A 23,875-nucleotide genomic window follows, 5' to 3' on the forward strand; every position below is an offset into this window, starting at 1 on the left:
AGTGAAGTAAACTTGTACAATGTACAACCTACTTAAACAACATATGTGCACCGACTCCTACAAAGTGCCTTATAACTTCTACTTATATACAAATGGTTGAAATTTTTCGAGAACGCTCTCCCGATGGATATTTTCAGGGTCAAGAATCCATTCACAAACATATTATTGTCTGAAATGTTGGAGCTCCTCTTATGCCAAAAAAAATATATTTCAGAATGGTATGGGATAAAATAACCTTTGCATCAATGTAATTAATTTGAAGGTTAGCCTACTAATAGAGGAGTAAGGGGGCATGGTTTTGTCATCAAGTATTTTAAGTCCATCCCACATTTCAAGATACTTTAACACCAAAATGCCACAATTATGCTTGAATATAAGGAACACCATATTAATAAACATAAACAGAATAATTTAACATGGAAGTCTGGTTATTGAACTTGTTATCCTTACAAATTTGGTTGTCTAGGAAGATCATAAACGATGAGTTCAAAGGATGCTTTGCCTTGGTTCTTATCACCCACAAAAAGCCACAATAGGTGCTCCAAATTTTGTATCTGCAAACACAAATAAATAACAAATGACCTCCAAAATTTAAATGTCCTAAAGACATCAGGCAAATTAGTTATCAAAGTAATTGACTTACCACATGATTATCTATTTGTTTCTTTCGCCGACACTTGTGTGGAAGAGAATCCAATACAACAAACTGCTTGGTTTCAAAATTGATCGCATAGCACCACCAGTGTCCATCGTAAACGACTGGGGCAAACAATTGAACAAAACTAAAATTAAACACAAGAACACATTACAAATTAAGTAAATTCATAACCAACAATGTGGGAAACTCACAATATATGTTGTTAATATTTCCTCATGCAATACCAAATCACATGGTAGGTAATGTCGGTAGTCGTCTAAAGTCCATACACATCTATTTAGTTTCCTCTTATTATAATCGAGAATCACAACATTCTGCCAAATCAGGTCTATACATGCCAGATCTACACTAACTTTTCCAACACATAGATTAAAGGATTTCACTTACCGTAAACAAAGAATTGAATATTTCTCTATTTACTCAGCCATTTAGTCTTTTCTCTTTGTACATGTAATTCCTAGCTACAAACAAAACAGACTAATCACAACAGGAACCATTTTATTTCAGGACTTTCACATTAAGATTCAAAGTTGATTGTTTTAGCTAGCAAAAATTACCATGTTACCAATCTAGGCACAAGGACAAAATCCATGACACTTGACGCTTCTAAATAATTGCCCATTGATTTCAGTGAAAAACAAATCTACAAAAATTAATAAAATTTCAATTATCACACTTAAATTAATGATAACTCTAATAACCACAACATAACAAGGGTTTGGTAGGAAAAAGTTGGATTACATATCCTCCCCATTCAACAGCAATGACATCCCTATACAATTGACCCATATTTATAACCATTGTACTGGTTTGGCCTTCAATGTAAGGGACAATGACCAAGCACTCATATTTTGAACATTCTTTAATATCAATGGTGTTTTCCTCACTTTTACTAGAATGATCAAGCTCTATACACTACTCAGCTTGGGCAAAGCCATGTGCCATTGAAGAAGAACCGTCACCTTTCTCACAGTGCCAACGGTGAATTTAAAATTTTTTCTTCACCATGACAACGGTAGGGGTGGGCATGGATTGGATTTTTAATGATCCAATCCACATCCATTTTAGATCCAAATAATTAGATTAGATTTTCGACCCAAATCCATTTTTTTAGCAAAAGTTGTTTGGATTTTTTTAAAATCCAGATCCAAATATTTGGATCAATATTTAAATCCAATCCAAATATTTGGATCAAGTTCAAAATCCAGAATCCATTTTTTATAAAAGAAATTTAAATTGAATTTTTTAAAACTTGTGTCATTAAGGCCAACATGACTTAGTTCGTACAAGTCGTCAGGCACGACCCGTCTGAGTCGTCAGGCCGACCCATAGAGGTGTCAATTTGGCCCAATCCACAAGGCTTGGCCCTGGCCCATGTGGGCGAGGGCTAAAAAAGCCAACACTGAAAAAAAGCCCCATCAAAGAAGCCCACAAGGCCAAAAACCAAAGACCTGGACGGGCCCGACAACCTACACAGGCCTTATGACCCGGACAGACTCGTCGACACGAACGGGTCCGGGTCGTGGGGACCGTCCGGGACGTCGAGCCCGTCTGGGTCATTGGGCCTATTCGTGTCGTCGTGCCCATCTGGGTCGTATGGCCCGTGTAGGTTGTCAGGCCCATCCGGGTCATCGGGCCTGTCCTGGTTGTATGGCCTGTTTAGGTCGTCCGGATCGTCAAGCATGTCTGGGTCGTCGTGCCCGTCAAGCATGTTCGGGTCATCGGGCCTACCTTACCCGTTCGGGTCTTCAGGCCCGCCGTTCGGTTCTTCGAGCCCGCTGGGCTTGTTCGAATTTTTGAACCTGTTTGGCCCGTTCGTATCTTCGAACTTGCCTGGCCCGTTTGGGTCTTTGGGCCCACCTGGCTCGTTGGGTCATTGGCCCGCCTGGCCCGTTCGGGTCATCGGGCTCACTCGAATTTTTTGGATCGTTAGGTCCGATCGATTCGTTCGGTTTGTCAGGCCCACCTAGCCCGTTCATATCTTTAGGCCCGCCCAACCTCTTATGGTCGTCGGGCCTGCCAGATCCGTATAGATTGTCGAGCAAGGCCCGTCCGAGTCTGAATTTAGCCTAGTCCATCTCAACCTTTAGTCTAACCCAACTAAAAATTTAAATTAAAAATTTGGATTGGATTGTTTGGATTATCCATATTTAAAAATCTTGATTTATAAAATGGATATCCAATCTATAAAATATATAAAATGTAGATTAGATTGAAATCTAGATCCATTAAATGGATTTTAAATGGATTGGATTTGTAATAAAATGGATTATAAATGGATTGGATTGGAGCAAAAGTGGATTGGATCAAGAAAAATATATTTTTTGCCCACCCCTAGACAACGGTCATATTCAGTTGTTGTTGTCAAATCATCATGGATGTTCTTTTCTTCTGCATGTTTGCACTACTTTCTGTGAAAAGGAGAACCCCTAACTTCAATAAAATCATTTCCTTCATGACCACGTGCCTGTGAAGGAGAACCGTGGACCTTCCTCACACTTCTTCTGCTGTAAACAAGAACCCACAACTGAATTTAATTTTTTTTCTTTAACATCACAAGGGTCTGGTTCAGCTGCTGTTGTGAAATCACCATGGACGTTCTTTTCTTCTGCCTATTCACATTGATTTTGTTCACAAGGAGAACTCCCAACTTCATTAAGATCATTGCCTTCAAGAGTAGGAGGGTCGGCATGACCACTTCCAAAGTACTAAACCCGCAAGTTCTTGATTTCAGCCTTCATCTCCATAATAAGCCTTTCATGCTTTTTAAATTTCTCTTGTAAAGCCGCATTTTTTTGCAGAACGACCATCACCGCCATTGTAAGAAAATTTAGTAGTGCCTTCATCTTGAATACGGAGTGCACTTGCAACAATTGGATTCTTCTTATCATCCTCACTTTAGGGACCAATCACACACACCCTACGATAAATAAAAAAACATATTCAAAGTAGTTTAAAAAAATCAAACACGCTAAAAAAAATCAAAATATCAAACAACATTAACGTTGCCTTTTCAAAAATGGACTCAATATTGACAGTCCTAATCTTTACCAATGGCCATTGCAAAATTTGTGGAAAATGATTTTTCCCATGTACATCTTCTAACTGAAGTCGACGAGCAACCCATAGTTATGTCAATGGAAAATAGGATATCATATACAAATCATTAACAAACAAAAATAAAGAGCTTTTGAAATTATTATTTACCTACACAACTACAACACAACCAACTATATTAAGGCTACGAGAATTTTGCTTTTCTCGTACAACCTTACATCCACGATTCAAAGCACTAGTCAAAAGCGTATGGACACACTCCGCCCAATTAAAGTCACTCAAGTTGTCCAAATTGTCTAAAATTTTGGAAGGCATATTTGAGACAATCCTAGAGGTCCTAGGAAAATAGGAGACACAAAAATAGGGTAACAAATAAAGCCTACACACATTATCCACATCATCATCATCCTTACCCACACAGATCTTAATCTTCTCACTTATGTATCCTATTATAATTGGTTTGTTGTCAAAGAGTGAACCTACTAAGCCACTTATATCACTATCAAACTCAACAGATTTACCAACCATACTTACACCTAAGTAGATACAAACATCATATACTGATAAGCGGACCAACTACTGCCAAACATGAATGAAGTCCCCATCAGGAACCCACCGATAAAAAACTCCCTAATCAAGGGACAATTTATTTCCAACACCTTCCCCAGCTCCAAACACCACCTCAAAGGTGTAACTTGGATTATTTTACGGTGATTGGGTTTGAGTAAAGTGTTGGCTTCAACAATGTATTTTGTGTCACACTTATGCACAATTCTTACCTATATTTACACAAGAAAATAATTTTAGTCAAATTCAAAAAAAAAACAATTCTATTGAAATTAACACAAGGCCTGAAAAATAACATGTTCATCCTTCTCTTCCTTTTTTGTCTTCTTGCTTTTACTGCACGCTTGTGGAGAATAATTTCCTTGGCATTTACAACCCATCTCAAAAATACAACAAATATTGCCCTGTAAAATTATCTCTAACCATTGTGAACAATGTTAAACTTAATCCACAACTTAAATGGCAAAAAAATTACTCCTACAAATCATTGCAAAATATATACCACAGGTCATCACCTAATTCACAAAAACTCAACAAAATTTTGAATACAGATTAAGTTACAATTTAGGTAAATGAAATCAATCATACATTAATTAAAAGTACCCCATATTGACTCAATCAATGGTTCTTAAGAAAAGAAATCCATAACTATTCCCTTCAGTATTTTATCCTTCATTTATTCAAATAATGGGTATGACCAAATCAACCCATCTCATTATGTACAATTTGATCAAGTCAACCAATTCCAAAAAAATTGACAAAGTGAACTCAAATTCATAAAACATATATACATGTAAAACCACAGATCATTGTAAATTGAACACATGGAGAAAAATTATTCACCACAATCAAAATGGGTTACCACTATAACATGATTGTTCAAAAACTAGAGACAACCCATGTGCTACCAAAAAAATGCATAACAGGTCATCACTTATGTGCACAAACTTGATCATATAAAATCAAGCAGATCGAATCACCCTACACATCACATATTCACTTTCCTACCAAATATAATATTTCATGAAAAAATGGAACTTGAACTAAGTCATAGTTAAAAAAAATGTTTCATATTTCTAATTATGCAATCTTGTCCATTATTGAGTAACAACAATCAAAATGAAGGTTTAGATAAGCTTCTTATGAAGAACACCATAGACAAAAGCTCTTCAAGTGCAACAATTATATTCAAACTAACCCTATTTTTTTTTTGTTAACTTCTTCTGCTATAGTTTATTATCCATAAATGTATCTACTTTCAGGTACCTTCACCCCCAACTTAGACCACATATCAAACATAGGGATATCAAATCAAACAGTGTCTTACTGGAATATGATTTAAGGACAGTGTTCTGGATTGAGTTTGCTAAGTAAATTCTTTATGGGGCAACTCATGTGACTACAACAGTTATGAGAACTCTTGCCTACCTTGTACCACATTACTTCTGAAAAAAAAATTCTACAAGAATAGTGTTTCACAAAAGGCATTCAACTAGATATATGTTTGTCTTTACTCACTTTGGTGTCTTTACTCAATTTGGGAGCATAACCTAAATGCATATCACAATACAACACCACCACAAAAGTCAACCATCACTTTTATACAACACACTCACAAGCACATAGTATAATGCATACCCAGAAAACTTAGAAATAACAGGAATCAATGTTTATAACTTTGAAATCCATAGATAAAGAAGTTAAACCTCCAAAAAGAATGGGGCAACAACCAAAGGGCAACGGAGGAGGCGTTTCGCCTCACTGATTCAACAAAACCACACAACACTGCCAAATAAACACAAATACCTTCACCCTTTTTTTTGCTCAACAAACCCTATTTTCCTTTGCAATCCAACTTCTGAAAACAGTCACCTTTGTTCCTTCAATCAAATGCATGAACACTAAAATTTTAATAGAAGGAGAAAGACAATGAGAACTGCAGAAACCACAAACATGGAAAGAAGAAAAAAATGGAAACTTTGAATGGTAGAGAAATCGCATTTCACAGACCTTTCTTTGACCAAAAACAAAATGGAAACTTTGAATGGCAGAAACATGACACTTCATAGAGCTTTCTTTGACCAAAAACAAAACAGAAACTTTGAATGCTAGACAAACCGCACTTTGCAGAGCTTTCTTCGACCAAAATTGTTTTTTGCTTTTCTCCCTAACACCTTTCTCCCTCTCTGCATTACAAAATAAGCAAAGAACCTTTCCTAGGAGAGACAATCAATTGTTTCGCTGAGACACTGAAAATGTTCGAGCAAAGGAAGAAGACGGTTTGCGGAGAGAATTTTTTTAAAAAAAATTGAAACTGCCTTTACAAAGTTTACTACCATATAATTCTTTAATTAAATAATTATAAATTAAAAAAGAAAATCCATGTATGCTTGCCACGTCAGGGAGTTAGCTTGAAGTCAAACAATGGTAATTAACATACCATTATCCTTAAAATAATAATTATTTTTCCTAGGTCTTACATTATCCGGTCTGACTCACCTACTCTACTTCTCCCACAACTATATAGACTACTTAGCTTGACAGCTCAACATCTAACGTGTTCCCCAACACAATGTCTAACGCCATGCTGATACATGGTTTGTTTGGTCATGCAATGTTTGTCCCCACATCGTCTACTCTTCTCATCCACATTATGTCTTCCAGAGTGGTTGCTACACCCACAATATTTATCATGTGTAATTATATAGCCTTTACTTTTCTAGATTGTACAATTCAAAAGTTAAAAATAATTATTGAATTGTGCAATCTAGAAAACCAAATGTTTTCTAAAAGTTAGAAATGGTTAAAAATTATTTTTGAATTATACAATCTAAAAGTTATTAGGCTTTTAAGTTACATAATTTAAAAGTCACTTTTGGCTTTTAAGTTTACAATTCATAATTCTTTTTTTTTAGGAAAACAAAGGTTTCATAATTTGAAAGTTATTTTTTACTTTAATATTGTACAATCCATATGTTAATATTAACTTTTGGATTGCACAATGCAAAAATGTCAAAATTGAAATTCTTTTATATATAGGGGTGGAGGAAAAAAATGGAGGTGTAGGAAAAAAATTGCTTATTCATGAGGTGAAGGTCTTTCCTTTGAGGACTTCTATGACTTTTGCTTTTAGCAATTTGATAATTGGCATTATCGTTGTTTTTATTTTGTTTATTTTTATCTTTTATTGGTATTTTTATTATTACTTTTTAGATAATTAAGGTTTTTATTGAATAAATCGGGAAATAGAAATATTTGGTTCTACACACACAAATAAGAACAGAAAAATATAAATAAAAACACACAGGAAATTTAACGTGGTTCGGCACCTCAAGGCCTACATCTACAAACACTCAATAAGAAGTACTATCACCCAAGTGCAATTTTTCGGGCAAAAATTGCAAACCTTCTTACAATTTTTTATGGACTAAAACTGCAAACCCTTCATAGTGCAATTTTTGTGGACCAAAATTGCAAACCCTTCATAGTGCAATTTTTCTAGCAAAAATTGCAAACCTTCTAGTGACACACAACTACCCAAGCCCCTCATACACCCAAGAGACCTATTGAGTTGTGGTGACAACTCCAAAATCAACTCTTTACTTTTATAATACTTTTTTTGTTGCACTCTTCTTCACATTACTCAATATGGGACTTTGGTGAATACACACTTGAGAACCAACATATCCTCCCTTCACCAAAAGTCTCACATGTTATGGAACAAACATTTGGCACACCACCAACAGATACGCTTGAACCACTCTTGCTACTAGTGATCCAACAGATCTACTTTAACCACTCTTGTCACTGGTGATCTGCACGGACTCACTAACGATGACAATCTTTCCCCACCATCGACCCTCACCGCCTTACACATCAGACTTTGTCGACAACTTTCATGTAACATCCCGCCAGGATATTACGGGTTTAAATAATAAAATAAAATAAGAAAATAAAAACTCATTAATTATAAATCCATTTCCCAAAAATGCGAGAAATTTCAAAACTTTATTTACTTCAATAATAATTCCAAAATCCTTGAATATAATTACTATTACCATTAACAAATAGTCCAATAATATTAATAATTACAACTGATTTGAAATCATAAAGACAATGTAAAAACTCTAAGAAAATTGCCCCACGACTAGCCTTGCTCCGGTTCTATGCCTTACCAGATCCACCTACAACACCATCTGCTCACGTATACCGCGTATACGATCATCGCCAAACACAAACAGATAGGGTGAGCTAACAGAATAAACATATAAATATAAACACATTTATATATATCAGACAAATAGACCAAAGGAATCCCTTCCCTTGATTCCACACCACATGGCCACAACCATGTCAATCATGTTCTACGTCTTCTAGTGAGTACCCCAAGGTGTCTTGTTGCCATACCTATCGGCCACAACCGATAGAACACGTGCGAGAAACCATTGCTACGGATCATACACCGTAACGTTAGGTGGAGTTCCCAAATACGAACATAGTTCGTAACGTCCCAAAACTACCAAACTCGTCAGCTAACTACTGAGGAAGGCAATCTATCTGGACCCATCTGTACTGGCCACAACCAGCACACTCACACCGGAAACACTCGCCAACCCGAGCTCAACTCAAGGGTTCCTTATGTTCATTCGCCATCCCGAGCTCAACTTGAGGGATGTCATTCTGAGCTCAACTCCAGGAATGCCACGTGCTTAACCCCTATCCCGAGCTCAACTCAAGGGATACGTTCCGAGCTCAACTCAAGGAACACCAACAAGCCTACCTTTAAGATATCCTAGAAGCCTTGTAGATCACGCACATCATAGCAAGTATAACACCAATCTAGTGCAGCAAAATCGCTCGGCAGGGGACACGTACCGCCAATCACTGCTGCTTCTAGATCACCTGGCGGGGGACACGTACCGCCAAGCACTAAGCGCCTTAGTCTTCACCGCCACTGCAATTATCGCCTGGCGGGACTTCCTGTACCGTCGGGCGCCACGTGCCTTAGTATTTACTGAACTACAGACTCTGCTTGGCGCACCCTTCCTTACCGTCAGGTGCCACCGTGATCCAAAACCCCTTGTTTCTACGTTGTCACTTGGCGGGTCGATCACCACCGCCAGGCGCTACACCAGTACTTGCGCAACACTAATTTTAGTTCAAGTTTAAGAACACTTCACACAGGTTGCTCTCATTCTAGAGTACCCCTAATGAAAAGCATTGACATATATAATGTTCCAGGCCTTATAGCACCTCACAAGTGCATTCATCGCCTAGTCATATAGACCATCCCAAGCATGCTCAAACAAAATATAAGCAGCAGCACTCTAACAATTTTAAGCACATGATCTTATGCACCAATGCAATTTAATATTGACATTCATGCCTTCACCAAACTAATTATCCACATGTGACTAAGAAATTGATAGAGACTTACCACATAACCCAATCATGCTTCATAAGAAGTTACTTGAACTTATCAAGAGCTTATTCGTGTATTTTACAGACTCCAAAATCAGAAATATTAAGTAATGTATATCTATAGCTACTGACCTCCAAATCCAATCTCCACCGTTCAAAGTGAATAACCACATGTTATGGACCACCTGTCAAAATTTCACCTAAATCGAACAGTTAACGAACCAGAAAATGCAGTTTTACGAAAACTGCGCAAATTAGAAAAACTTGTGGCGCTTAACGCCCAGAAGTGAGGAAGGTGGCGTCTGGCGGGACTAAACTACCGCCTGGTGGTTCCTGTTGCGCGAAAAGTACGAAAAATAGCATTTTTCGTAAACAGAACACCACACACCTCTCTGGTATGGTGCTTGGCGGCACCCAATTGGGCGTCAAGCGGTTCCTGCTGATCTAGGAACCCAGAAATCCCCCTTGCACATACAAACCTCAACCACTCTCCACTACCCTAGTTTCATTCAATTTACGACTCAAAAGGTTGTACTCACATGTTTAGGTTCACTATCCATTCCTAAAACTTCCAATAAGTGAAATTCCATTGACCTTCTCCCTTTAATTTAGTGCCACTATAAAAATCCCCAAATTATCAGCCCTAAATTATTGTTCATATAGATTTTCACTCAATTGAACCTTCAACGTCATATAATCCCACAAAATCTAATCTCCAACCATTTACCAATCGTTATTACTATCTTGTACCCCAATCAGAGTTAACTTAGGAATCCCAAAACACCAAAATCAAACCAAAATTGGTTCGCGTCGCCTGACAGGTGTTCATCAAAACCCAGAAATAGTACGCGTCGCTTGGCGGCACAAGACTCGTCGCCAGGCGGTTCCTCGTAGGAACCCAGAAACCAAGCCAAAATACATGTGCCGGCTGGCGACAGTTCATCGCCATCCAGGCGGTTTCTGGGAAATTTCCAGAAATCATAAAATCAAACCAAACAACAGGTATTCATGCATAATTATGTCTATATATCATGTAGTTTATTCTTAAACATAAAATTAACGAGTAACAGCTCCCCTAACCTGGTTTCCTTAACTTATTTTTTGACTTGTTGTTAGTTCCCTCTTGATCACCAATGATGTTCTTTTGACTCTATCTCAATGCAGCTCCTAGCTTTCCTCAATTCTCACCTTACACTCTAAATTTTCGTATACTTAAGGCTATGCAACAATAACAGTCCCTAAACCACTCTTTCTTTCTCTTAATTGGTCATTAATTGTGGTCTTAATGAGAGGTAAATGGTATAAAACGAAAATATCATTAAACTTGAGTTTAATTGCCATTCATTGGAAATTCTATGATGGTTTTCCAACCCCCTTGGCTGCTAGGGTTTACTTGCCCTTTCACCTTCATGCCAAAGGAAATTTTGGCAAAAAGAAAGTTTAATTTGGGTTCACCAAGGTTCAAACCCATACCATGCCAAATGTCAAATCAATGCATAACCATTCAACCACTTCATGTTTCGTGATAATTTATATAATTTCATGATTATATTATCACTCATCATAATCCAGCACATATTTAAAATAATAATAAATTAAATAGCACATAAATGACATACATAGGACTTGAACCCAAGTTCCCTCACACAAACAAGTACTCTCAACCATTTGAGCTAGTACTTTTCCATATCATTGCAATCCGCATTAAATGGCTTAAAAGGCTCCTACTACCCGCATTTATTAAATAATTATTTAATTAATTATTTAAATTTCTCGGATCTTACATTTCACTTCATTGTCTCTAACAATTCACTGATACTCAAGGGGAATCCATCATAACGCCACCTTGGTCAAACCTCGACATTGCCACAACACAACGAGGCAACACCCACGGTTGACGAAGCATCGCGTGAGCCATGCAAAACACCACCATTGGAGATCTCGAGCTCCACCCTCACCATGCAGATCCAACGTTACCAAACATAGCAGTCCACCAGACGCAACAACCAAAGTAGATCTGTAAGCTGCATAGCACTTCCTCCACGCACATATCGCAAACCACGACTCACACAAATGAGATCTCCATCGTACATCACTATTAGGCCACATGATCACCATTTGCAACCTCCTTCGTAGATCTGGGAGCAACTCGCCACATATGAACTCCACTCTCTTTAAAGGACGTTGATTTTGGTCAGTATGCCAAATTACTCATCTTCCTCCCTTGATTAGAAACCCTTGGTCAGAACCTCAACTCTGATACCACTGTTGGGAAATCATGCACTAAAAATAATATTCTCTTCAAGCAGAAGCACACCCACAAATAAGAACAGAAAAATATAAATAAAAACACATAGGAAATTTAACGTGGTTCGGCACCTCAAGGCCTACATCCACAAATACTCAATAAGAAGTACTATCACCTAAGTGTAATTTTTCGGGCAAAAATTGCAAACCTTCTTACAATTTTTTATGGACCAAAACTGCAAACCCTTCATAGTGCAATTTTTGTGGACCAAAATTGCAAACCCTTCATAGTGCAATTTTTCTGGCAAAAATTGCAAACCTTCCAATGACACACAACTACCCAAGCCCCTCATACACCCAAGAGACCTATTGAGTTGTGGTGACAACTCCAAAACCAACTCTTTACTTTTATAATACTTTTCTGTTGTTCTCTTCTTCACATCACTCTATGTGGGACTTTGATGAATGCTCACTTGAGAACCAACAGTAGTGTGTGGGGAGGAGAAGAAAGAAGATGGAGGAGTGGCATGGAGAAAAGGAGGAGGAAGGAGATGGAGGGGTAGCGTGGAGAGAAAAAGGAAGGAGATGAAAGATGAAAAAAAAAGGAAAACAAAAACATTAAAAAATAAATAAATAAATAAAAGTTCATAATACTGACATATAACACCTGGTAAACAATGTTAATGATAATTTAACAAAAAAAGTCACCATTGTGCGATTTAAAACAAAATTGGGACACAATTAAATAAAAATAATTGAATATTTTTTTTTAATATAGGGACAAAAGTAATAATTAAACATTAATCTTATCAATAATATATGTTTTAAGATATAAATTGAAACACATAGGAAGTAGACATAAGATATTTATATCTTCATATTTTAAAGGTTATCTTGTTTCTAATTGTTTAGTTCATTTTTTTTTCAGCATTATGTAATTAAAAAAGACTTCTAGATTATGTAATGCAATTTTTTTTTAATAATATTGTTCAACAATCCAATAAGAGTGTGTAATCCAATGTCCAAAGCAAGAAACCACAAGGACATCGACGAAAATCAATGGAGATTTTAGAGGTTGATTTGGTTATAAAATTGAAAGGATAAAATTAGATTTTTTTTTTTAAAAAAAATGGGAGTGTATGAGGAAAATATGTGCATACAATAAGTAAAAAACTTTTGAATTATAGAAATACAGAAAGAAATGATCTCTTCCATAATGTGTTTTCTAAAAACCTCCTCCAAATCCAAGATATGGAAGACAATCCACAACTATTAAAACAAAACAACCGATTCATACCTTCTCCACGTACTTGAAGTTAATGAACTTTAAATCACTGTTACTATTATTAAAGCTAGTCAAAATACTTCTACTTAGACTATTGGTGGAGAAATATCACGGAAGAAAACTGTGAACAAGGAGGAGATGCTTTAAAATAAAATTCCAAGAAGTAAAATGAACATTTCAAAACTTATAGATGTATATTTAGCAATTATGGAGGTGCAAGAAGCAAACAAATTCTTGTGTGTTTGCATAAATAGCGTAATTTACAAAAAAATGGTAAGGTGAGTAGTATTGATAGGGGTGCATATTGAAATTATGTGGGTAAAATAAGAAAAGCCCCATCCTGAAGCACCATGATCTGTATAGTAAATAAAGTGATATTGCTTTTATTATATGTTTAGAATTAGTGGACATTATAAGTTTTGAGTATATATTGCTTTTATTCTATAGTAACAAAATTAGTTGTGCTGCATTAAATTCATGTTCTTTATTATATGTTTATAAATTAATATTTATTTCATTATCAATTTCTTATTTATTAGTTTTATATCTTAAATCTGACATTTTTGCTAAATGATGGGGATGATATTTTTAGAAAAGTTTTGTCTAAAAATCTTATTTACCCATCTAATTAAAAGAAGTTTTAATAAAAAGTTATTTTTAAGCCAAAGTTTTGGTGGAAAAATTAATATTTATTATGTATTTATTGTTGTCGTAGAATATAAGAAATAAAAAATATGTATAGTAGTTAAAAATATATATTAAAAAAGGTAATCAAGAGATGACAGACTTGGGTGTCCTGTATCGGAAAAACAAAACTCTAAAATTTTCCAAGAAGAAAAATTATATTGAGGAATCTGTCAGACAACTCTGTGACCATCCAAAGCCATTGCTGACCAGGAACGATCCTCTACAGCTGAAGAGTTTCCTAATCCAAGAAGAAGGTCATCTAGCCGTTAATCACGCTCTGATCACAGAGTCATGGTTCATCCACCAGATTTCAGTTCCTGTCTCCTTAGAACTTAAGGATACAGAGGTACGAACCTATAGAACAGATCCTGTTCAAGTAAGGTCGTATCCAGAGCTCTTTCGCAGAGGTTTATAAACTAGTGTAATTTTCAAAAAGTTTCCGATGTGGGACAAACCGGCTTTCCGAAATGCAGATTGTTGAGGCAAATATGACGCATTGCTTGGGTGCAGTGATGTGTGTGTGCTGAAATATTTTATTGATAACTTCTCTCGAAACTACATGCCATCATCTCTATATACTAAAATTATCAGTTTATGAAACATTGAAATCAGTTAAACATTTCTAATGTTTCCCATCATCATATATCTTTTATATTTGTTCATCTGTGAAAGTATGCACTTGCTTGTTTAAGGATAATGATTCATGACTAGTAATTAACCTTAGCTATTCTGAAAACAATCTCAAATCATGGAATAAAAGTGTGAATAGGAACCATGTGCTTATGCAAAAGCAGTTATTGAATCAGAATGAAACTTTAGTTGCAGGTGCTTGTAGAATCAGGTCTATAGATTATTGTTTCATTCACCAAACACGACAAAAGAAATAAACCAAAAGGAAATTTGAAGCAATGTGCACTGTTTTTGGTGGGCTGAAATTGAAGATTTAAGATTTCGAAATTGTGTTTGTATATAAGGTACTTCACTGTCACCTAAATTCTCTTACTTCACTGTCAACAATTTTGTTCCGTACGATCAAGTCCACAAATTCTCTTACTTTTTTATGGTGATTGTATTGCTAATATAATATGTTGTTCTAACAAGAACATTCATCCTTTGTGTTCTTTGTGGATTTTCTTAGCATTTCGTGTTTTCAATTTTTTGTTCTTATTGAAGATAGATTCATTACTGGATAGTGTAAAATGGGATGACAAAGGCTTAGTTGTGGCAATAGCTCAGAATGTTGACACAGGGCCATATTAATGCAAGGTTTTGCAAACAGAGAAGCAGTTGCCACAACCCTATCTTCTCGAAAGGCCACTTTCTATAGCCGATCAAGATCGACATTGTGGACCAAAGGAGAGACCTCTAATAATTTTATCAATATTCATGATGTCTTTCTTGATTGTGACTGTGATTATGTAAGCACTTCCCTTTTTCTCATTGAATTGTTTAGTTTTTCCTTTTTAATTTTAGTTTCATACGGTATGTTGTTTACTTTTCAGATAATATATCTGGGGAAACCTGATGGTCCTACATGCCACACGGGCAGAAACATGTTAATTATACATCAGTCTTTGACTTGTTAAAACAACAAGAGGTAACTAAAAGCAAATAAAAAATACATATAATTGCCATGTTTTGCTGGAGAGAAAGTGCAGTAACATTCAAATTGTTTTTGGTTATCTGTTATAGGATGAAGGAAATAATTTGGCATTAACCTCTTTGTATGCATTGGAGTCAACAATCTCACAACGGAAAACAGAGTTAACTGGAGAAAATGAGAAGCCTTCATGGACAAAGCGATTATTGCTTAATGATAAGTTGTTGTGTTCCAAAATCAGGTGTGTATAACTTGGCATGTTATTATATTGAGTTGAAATTTAAAAGAGAAACAATATACCCCTTTTTTACCTGTTTGTCCCAAAAATATCACATTCTACATGATTTTCAGTTATTAAGAAGCCTTTTAACACCACTTTTATTATGATTCATTTTTCTTGAAGGTACAATATGGATTAAAAGATTGTCTGTTTATGATCTCAGATTGTAACTCTATCTTTCTACTTGCATGGAAGAGGCAAATGAGTTGTGTCAAACACTAGGGAATAATGAGGACAAGTCACGTACTGCTTCAGAGATGGCTGATGTACTTTATCATTCCATGGTTTTGCTGGCACAGAAAGATGTCAAAATAGAAGAGAAGCCGTTTATCCCAGAAACCATTGGATCATTAAATTTTATGTCAAGTCTATATCTCAAACAATATATTTAGCTTTTGTCGACATACCTGGATTCATTGTATGTGTTGTTATCTGTTTGACTATACTGAATTGGGATAACTTATTAAAATAGCGTACAGAATGTCAAGAACTATCCACCCAATTTTGCAGTTTACACTGTCTTGGAGGTTTAGATAATTATATTGCTTGGAAGCTTACAATTTGGAGCCACTCCTAGTGATATCAGCTCAAGCACACCAAAATTTTGGAGGCTTTTGCTTTTTTCACTCTCATGCATTATCGATTGTATAAACCTTTGAAAATACCCCTTTCTTTATGCATGTAAAAAGTGACCTATTTTTGATTCCCTCTTCCACCTTCTTACCAATCATGTCTTTGTCACCTTCAACCATCGACACCATTGTGTCATCCTTGCAAGTTGTCATCTTTCTCCAGTTGTGTTGATATCGTTATGCCACTGCATTTTATGGTTTTCTCGTGGAGACTCCAAATTGAGTGGTTTTTAAGTTTCTAAATTATGTGATCTGAAAGTCTTATGTGAATCAACAATTTTGGAACTAGAAGAATGGATTTGATGTTCCAAATTGAACAATCCAGAAAGCTTTTACTTATTACATGATTCAAAAATGTTTTTTAGATTGAACTATCCAGAAATGCATATAATGGTTATGTATAACAATCTAGAATGGTCTCACAAATTTAAGAATCTGGATAGTTTTACGGATGGTTGTGTGTAACAATCTAGAATGGTCTCCCAAATTGAACAATTCAAACATTCTCACAAAAATGAGAAATCTGAAATGTATTTCTCGATTAAGCACTCCAGAATGCACCCTCATACTGACTATTTCAAAATTTAAACGCATTACCATATTGATTAATTTCAAATTTTGAAGTTTAAAATACATTTGTATTTTCTTATCTTTATTCTTTTATTTGTCACAAATATGGCAAGGATAAGGGACAGGAGAGTCAAAGTTAGCCAGCATAAAGATCCTAACTCACTAGTTGTAAGAAAACTCAATATTGTTTGAACGAGGTAATTTGACAGGGTAATTTATTTATTTGAAGACTTTAAATTTATTTACACTAAAATGACTTGTTTGAATAAAGTAAATAGAAAGAAGTTCAAATTTAAAGATTTTGAAATGTATTTCAATTTGATAAAATAAAAAATCAAATGCCCTTAAAAGTATAAGAATTTTGAAGTTCCACTTCTTTTCCCCCCACTCACACTCTACTCACGAAGGGTGAATCGAGTAAGCTCAAACTGAAGGCTCAATCGAGTCAATCCAAGTTGAAGACTCTGTTGAATTTGCCCAGATTGAAGTCAAGTCAATTTGGCCAAAGTTGAAGTTCGAGTGGAATTAACCCAAGCTGGAGGTCAAGCTAGGTCGGTCTGGGTCAAAGTTCGAGTCGATTCGGTTAGATCATGTGTTGAGCCAAGTTGGCAAAGGTCGAAAGCAATAGCTGATTTGGTGTAGATTGATGGTCAAACCGATTTGTCATAAATCGAAGATCAAGCTTATTTGGCATAAATTGAAGGAGCTGAGTCGACTAGGCCAAATGTTGAGACGAGACAACCAGGGTTCAAGGTCAGGCCGAGCCAGCTTGAGTCGAAGGTTAGACCTATTCAACCCCATTTAAAGGTCGAGCCAAGACGGCTTGGGCCGAAGGTCGAACCGAGTTGTGTCGCGTCAATGGTCGAGCTAAGTGTGCTTGTGTTGAAGTTCAGTCGAGTGGGCTCGAACTGAAGGTTGAGTCAAGTTACCATGGACTAAAGGTTGAAATCAACTAACCTTAGTTGAAGACCGAGATGAGTTAACCCGGGCTAAAGATTGGGTAGTTACCCGAGGTCAAATTTGTTGTAGTCAATCAAGATCGAACGTTAAGATGAGTCGTCCTAAATCGAAGGTCCAACTAACTCAATTTGGGCTCATGGACATATTTGAGTTTACCTTAAAATAGAAACCAAATCACTTTACCCAAACAAGAAAATTGAAATCCGAGATATTTTGATTATTCCATCCAAACAAACTATTGAAGAAATGAAGAGAATTCAATTGTAAGTAATTCAAATAGTACGTGTTTCAATTTCTTGAAATTGTTGAAATCCCTCATCTAAACACAAGGTTAATATTATTATGATATGTTTGAGGAAAATATAAATAAAGTTTGTCGAGAAAATATAGACATTATCTTAATCTAATATATATATATATATATATATATATATATATATATATATATATATATAATATGCATGAGATAATGAAAATGATTTTTCATTGAATATATGAAAGTTATTGATGATGAAATAGAAGAAAGTGATCATGTGAATATTTATTTAATAAACAATGAATAAAATAATGATATTGACGAGGATGATACTAATGATAATTGATTGTTGTTTTATATCATTTTACAAATAGTAAATTTGTCATTGTTTGTGTTTACGTTTTTAATGATCTACATTTAAATTAAAAACATCTATCCATTAATTTCATCAATCTATCTATTCAAGTGTTATTTACATATATCTATTTATTTATCTATCTTTATACCTAAAGAGAGAAATTTTATATCTATCTTTATACCTAAAGAGAGAAATTTTATATGATGAATTTAAATTTGAAATGATTATGTGGTACATTTATTTGGTTCTCTTCCCAAACTTCAATCCTCTCAATGTGATACAAGTTTTGGAAGATAGTGGAGAAGAGAGGGAGAAAGAAGAAAATGGGTGGAATGTGGAAGAAAGGAAGAAAGGGGACAATGGTGATGAGAGGTGGATGGTGGATGGTGGAGAAGGGATTGACAGGTGGACATTTTTTTTAAATTCAAAAATTAAAAATTTAATTGAGAGTAAAATTTCACGAAAAAAAAACTGCATACAATAAAATGGAGAGTAAATTAAGAGATCGCATTAAATACCTATTCAACCTTTTAAGCTTTGGAACACTTGAGGTGAAAATCTATTTTTGAGAATGGTCAATAATGTGGAATAACTATTCCGAAATAGCCTTTGACAATTGGTTCCTGGAATTTTTGCACGAGTTCAGTTACATAAAGTCTTTGGATTCCTTATTCCGAAAGAGTGATTCAATTTTTCTAAAATGTGTTTTCTGAGATTTAAAAACAACCTTATAGTTATAGAAAGTTTTTTTTTTTCTTATAAACTATTTTTCACAGGTTTCTTCCTGCACCTTCATATATTTCTTAGTGTACCTTTATAAATTATAGCATTTTAGATTATGTAATTTAGAATATAAATTTTGTATTATACCATGTAAAATATATATTTTTTATTTCATATTTCGCAATATACAACCTAAAATATAAAAAATTATATTTTGAATTATGCATTCTAAAATATTAAATACGAAAACACAGGTTGAAATTATAAAAATACAGAAAACAAAAATAGCCTTTTGCCACAGTGTGTTTTCTCAAAGCCTCTATTCCAGAATCCAAGATATGAAAAAATCCACAACCATCAAAAAAAGAAAAACAAAACTAGCAATTCATACATACCTTCTCCAGGTATCTGAGGTTAACCGACTTTAACATAGGTTATAATAAATAATAACAAGGTTAAAATATCTTTTTGGTCCTAATTTTCGTCTAAGTTTTTTTAAATAAGTCCTAATTTTGGTTTTGTGTTTAAATAAGTTTCAATTTTCGTCAATTTTGTTCGATTGGGTCTTTTTTTGCTAACACTGTTTAAATCATTAATGACCATAAACAGTAACTGCCACGTGTCATTTCGTGGTTTTTTTTAATTTTTTTACTTTTACTTTTTTAATTTTTTTTTAATTTTTTAATTTTTTTTTAAATTTTCTTTTAAATGTACACATGTCAACCCAGGAGTGTGTCACGTGTCACTTCGTGGTTTTTTTGAATTTTTTTTTAAATTTTTTTAAAATTTTTAATTTTTTTAAATGTCTACGTGTCAACCCAGTAGCATGCCACGTGTCAAAGTTAATGTTCTAAATTCAATTTGGTCCTTATATTTGTTATTTTTGTTCAATTAGGTCCCAATTTTTGTTAACATTAACCAATTTGGTCTCTCTCCAAATTAAAACCAAATTTAATTTTTATATTAAAATTCACATTTTTTATTAAATATTTTTATATAATATATTAAAATTCACATCATTATAACTTTGATATAAAAATTAAATTTGGTCACATGTCACTTCCACGTGTCAACCCAGTAGCATGCCACGTGTCAAAGTTAATATTCTAAATTCAATTTGGTCCTTATATTTGTTATTTTTGTTCAATTAGGTCCCAATTTTTGTTAACATTAACCAATTTGGTCTCTCTCCAAATTAAAACCAAATTTAATTTTTATATTAAAATTCACATTTTTTATTAAATATTTTTATATAATATATTAAAATTCACATCATTATAACTTTGATATAAAAATTAAATTTGGTCACATCTTCGATAGGGACCAAATTAGTTAATATTAACAAAAATTGGGACCTAATCGAACAAAAATAACAAATATAGAGACCAAATTGAATATAGAATATTGAATTTGACACGTGACACACTACTGAGTTGACACATGGACATTTAAAAAAAATTAAAAAAATTTCAAAAAAATTTCAAAAAAAATAAAATAAAAAATTCAAAAAAACTACGAAGTGACACGTGGCACGCTCCTGGGTTGACACGTGTACATTTTAAAAAATTTAAAAAAAAATAAAAAATAAAATAAAATAAAATTTAAAAAAACCACGAAGTGACACGTGACAGTCACTGTTCATGGTCGTTAATAATTTAAACGGTGTTAGCAAAAAAGGACCCAATTGAACACAATTGACAAAAATTGGGACCTATTTGAACACAAAACTAGAATTAGGACTTATTTGAAAAAACTTGACGAAAATTGGGACCAAAAATGTATTTTAGCTTAATAACAACAATAAATAATAATGATAAATGTTATATATATACATAAACATTATTATTTAGATACGTCGACTAGATTTATTTTAAAAATATAGAATGCAAGACGTTTTTATTTTTTGATTTATTTTATATTAAAAAATATATAATATTATTACAATTTAATTTAAATTATATTACAACTAAAATATTATTAATAAATATTATCTAAATTATATATGTTTACGTGGTTGTTGGGGAATTAAAATATTCAAATTTTGAAAGAAAAGAAAAACAATATTCAAATTTATTTTTAAGTTGGTTGTTAATATTAAAGAAAGAAATATTAGAAAAGATAAAATGATTTTCCTTTTAATAAGTTAATGAGTCTGATTGATCAATTTATGTATGTTTACGTGATTGTTATTGGTTTCTTTATATTAAAGATAATAATATTAAAAAGAATAAAATAGTAGTCTAATATATTAAAAATGAGCTGAACTATATTAATGCAACATGTAATCTAATATTGTATACAATTAAGAATTAACAATATGACAAGTTTTTTAATAAACTAATATTTCTGAACCATTTTTATTCAAAAATTTTATTTGTACAACAAGTAAGAATGTATACGTGTCACTCTCTCTTAATTTTGAAGTTTTAAAAATAAATCAAAAACAAAAACTTTAAGTTTTGTCACAAAATAATTCTTTCGACTTAAACCTACCATTATGTCATTCTCTCACAATTTCATCTTTTTCATACCGGCTTCCTTTCACCTCTCTGTCAACTTCATTCCACCGTTAACCACACCACTCTTAATTATGATCGAAGAAGTTGTTCATCAACTGACCAAACCCAACACGTCCGTCAACCACAACACTCTCCATCGTGTTCTCACAAGTTGTTCATTTTCAAACCAACTGATTAACTCTTTCAAGAACCACTTAAAGGTATGTAAGTTTTTCATTTTGGTGGATCTTTCCTTCTTTTATAAGATCTGAATACTTTTTGATTTTTTTTCTCCATTGAATGAATGTTTTTTGGGAGATGGATGAAATATTTGAAGTTTAGACTTCGGCAGATCTTTTGTTCTTTTCTAAAATATGAATGTTTTTTATGCTTTTTTCCTTTGATGAATAAATGTTTTCTGAGGATGGATGAAACATTTGAAAAACACAATAAAGGTTGAAGCTTTGAAGTTTTCACTCTTTGAAGACGATAATAAAGGTACGAAAGTTTTTTAGTCTGACAGATCTTTACTTCTTCTCTAAGATTTGAATACTTTTTGATTTTTTTTCTCTAATGAATGAATGTTTTCTGGGAGATAAATGAAATATTTGAAGAACACAATAAAGGTTAAAGCTTTGAAGTTTTCACTCTTTGAAGACAACAATAAAGGTAATGAAAGTTTTTGACTCTGGCGGATCTTTTCTTCTTCTCTAAGATCTGAATACCTTTTGATTTTTTTCTCTGCTGAGTGTGTAAGACCTAGGAAAATTAATTAATTAAATAATTAATTAATTAATAAATACGAGTAGAAAGAGCCTTTATGGAATTAATTGTTGGTTGATGTGACGTGGAAAAAGTGCTAGCTCAAATGGTTGAGAGTACTTTGATTGTGTGAGAGGACTTGGTTTTGAGTCCTATGTATGCCAATTATGTGTTGTTGTCTTATTATTAATTTTAATTATGTGTAAACTATTTTTGATTGGAGGGTATCACCAAATGTGAATTGGCATAGTGGTTGTGCTTTGGCCTTATGTGTGGGAGGTCACGGGTTCAAACCTTGATGGGCAAAGAATAAGCTTTATTTTTGCTAACTATTAGTTGTGGTATGAATGTGAAGGGGTAAAGAAAACCTATGTGGGTTTGAAGGACTAAGTCCAATAGGGGTCTGGGATGTGCTCGTTGCATGATGGGCAAGGAACTGTGATGGGCGAGGAATCCATAGTATGGTGACTTAGTTCATGCATATGACTCATGAAGGACTATGGGGTCATGGTTGGGTGATTTGGAAAGTATGAGAATTTTAATTATGTTATTTTGGGTTGGGAAACATATTTATATTCATGTTTGGTTTATATATATTGTGCATAGCTCACCCTTTTTGTGTGTGTGTGATGATGATCAGATAACTTGTTATCCAGGAGCAGATGATGTGATAGGTGGGCCAGGAGATGCTTAGACTTGGAGAGAGGGCTAGCAGGGGATTTTGCATATATATATATATATATATATATATATATATATATATATATATATATATATATATATATATGTCTATTATTTAGCTTTATGAATATTATGTAACCCTGATGGGAGCCATCAAATTTCAGTTTTATGAATTATGGACTCCTGGTTTTATGACTATATATATTAAAGTTTTAAATTTCCCGTGTTTTGGGAAATAGTCTATATTAAATGCGGTTTTGGTTTTTTTTCGAATTTTATTTATTTAAAATCAGTAATATTCCTTAGGGATGTTACAATTGGTATCAGAGTAAAAGTTTTGAAAATATTTTTAAAATTTTTTTGGGCTAGTGGGGAGTGAGCTTATCGATGTGATTATTTGTTGTATGTTTGTGTTGAATGTTGAAAAGGTGTGAGTGGTTTTGTTTGACTTGGTGACTGGTTTATAACAGTTGTGATGTGGCGTATCTAGGCTATGGCTGCTAACAGGAGGAGGAGAAGTAGTGGTGCTGATGACATCGCTGAGGCTATCCACCGGATGGTGGATGCGATGCAGACACCGGTAGCAGCACAGCCTAGGGCGACGATTGCACCAGTTAGGGTGCCAACTGTGGA

At 34.1% G+C, this 23,875-nt stretch overlaps 1 non-coding gene and 1 pseudogene across 1 annotated transcript; one reads left to right on the top strand and one right to left on the bottom strand.

Annotated features, from left to right (window-relative positions):
• Nucleotides 1-14,013: 14,013 nt before the first annotated feature.
• LOC146888822 (histidine biosynthesis bifunctional protein hisIE, chloroplastic-like) lies at nt 14,014-15,941 on the top strand (annotated as a pseudogene).
• On the bottom strand, nt 14,087-14,308 carry LOC114165459 (small nucleolar RNA U3). Its single transcript, XR_003599713.2, has one exon. It is a non-coding gene; the product is annotated as a small nucleolar RNA U3 (small nucleolar RNA).
• Nucleotides 15,942-23,875: the final 7,934 nt, after the last annotated feature.

The sequence above is a fragment of the Vigna unguiculata genome, chromosome 1, assembly GCF_037176805.1.
Source record: "Vigna unguiculata cultivar grain cowpea cultivar isolate G323 ecotype 2 chromosome 1, ASM3717680v1, whole genome shotgun sequence".
In the NCBI taxonomy this organism is placed as follows: Eukaryota; Viridiplantae; Streptophyta; class Magnoliopsida; order Fabales; family Fabaceae; genus Vigna; species Vigna unguiculata.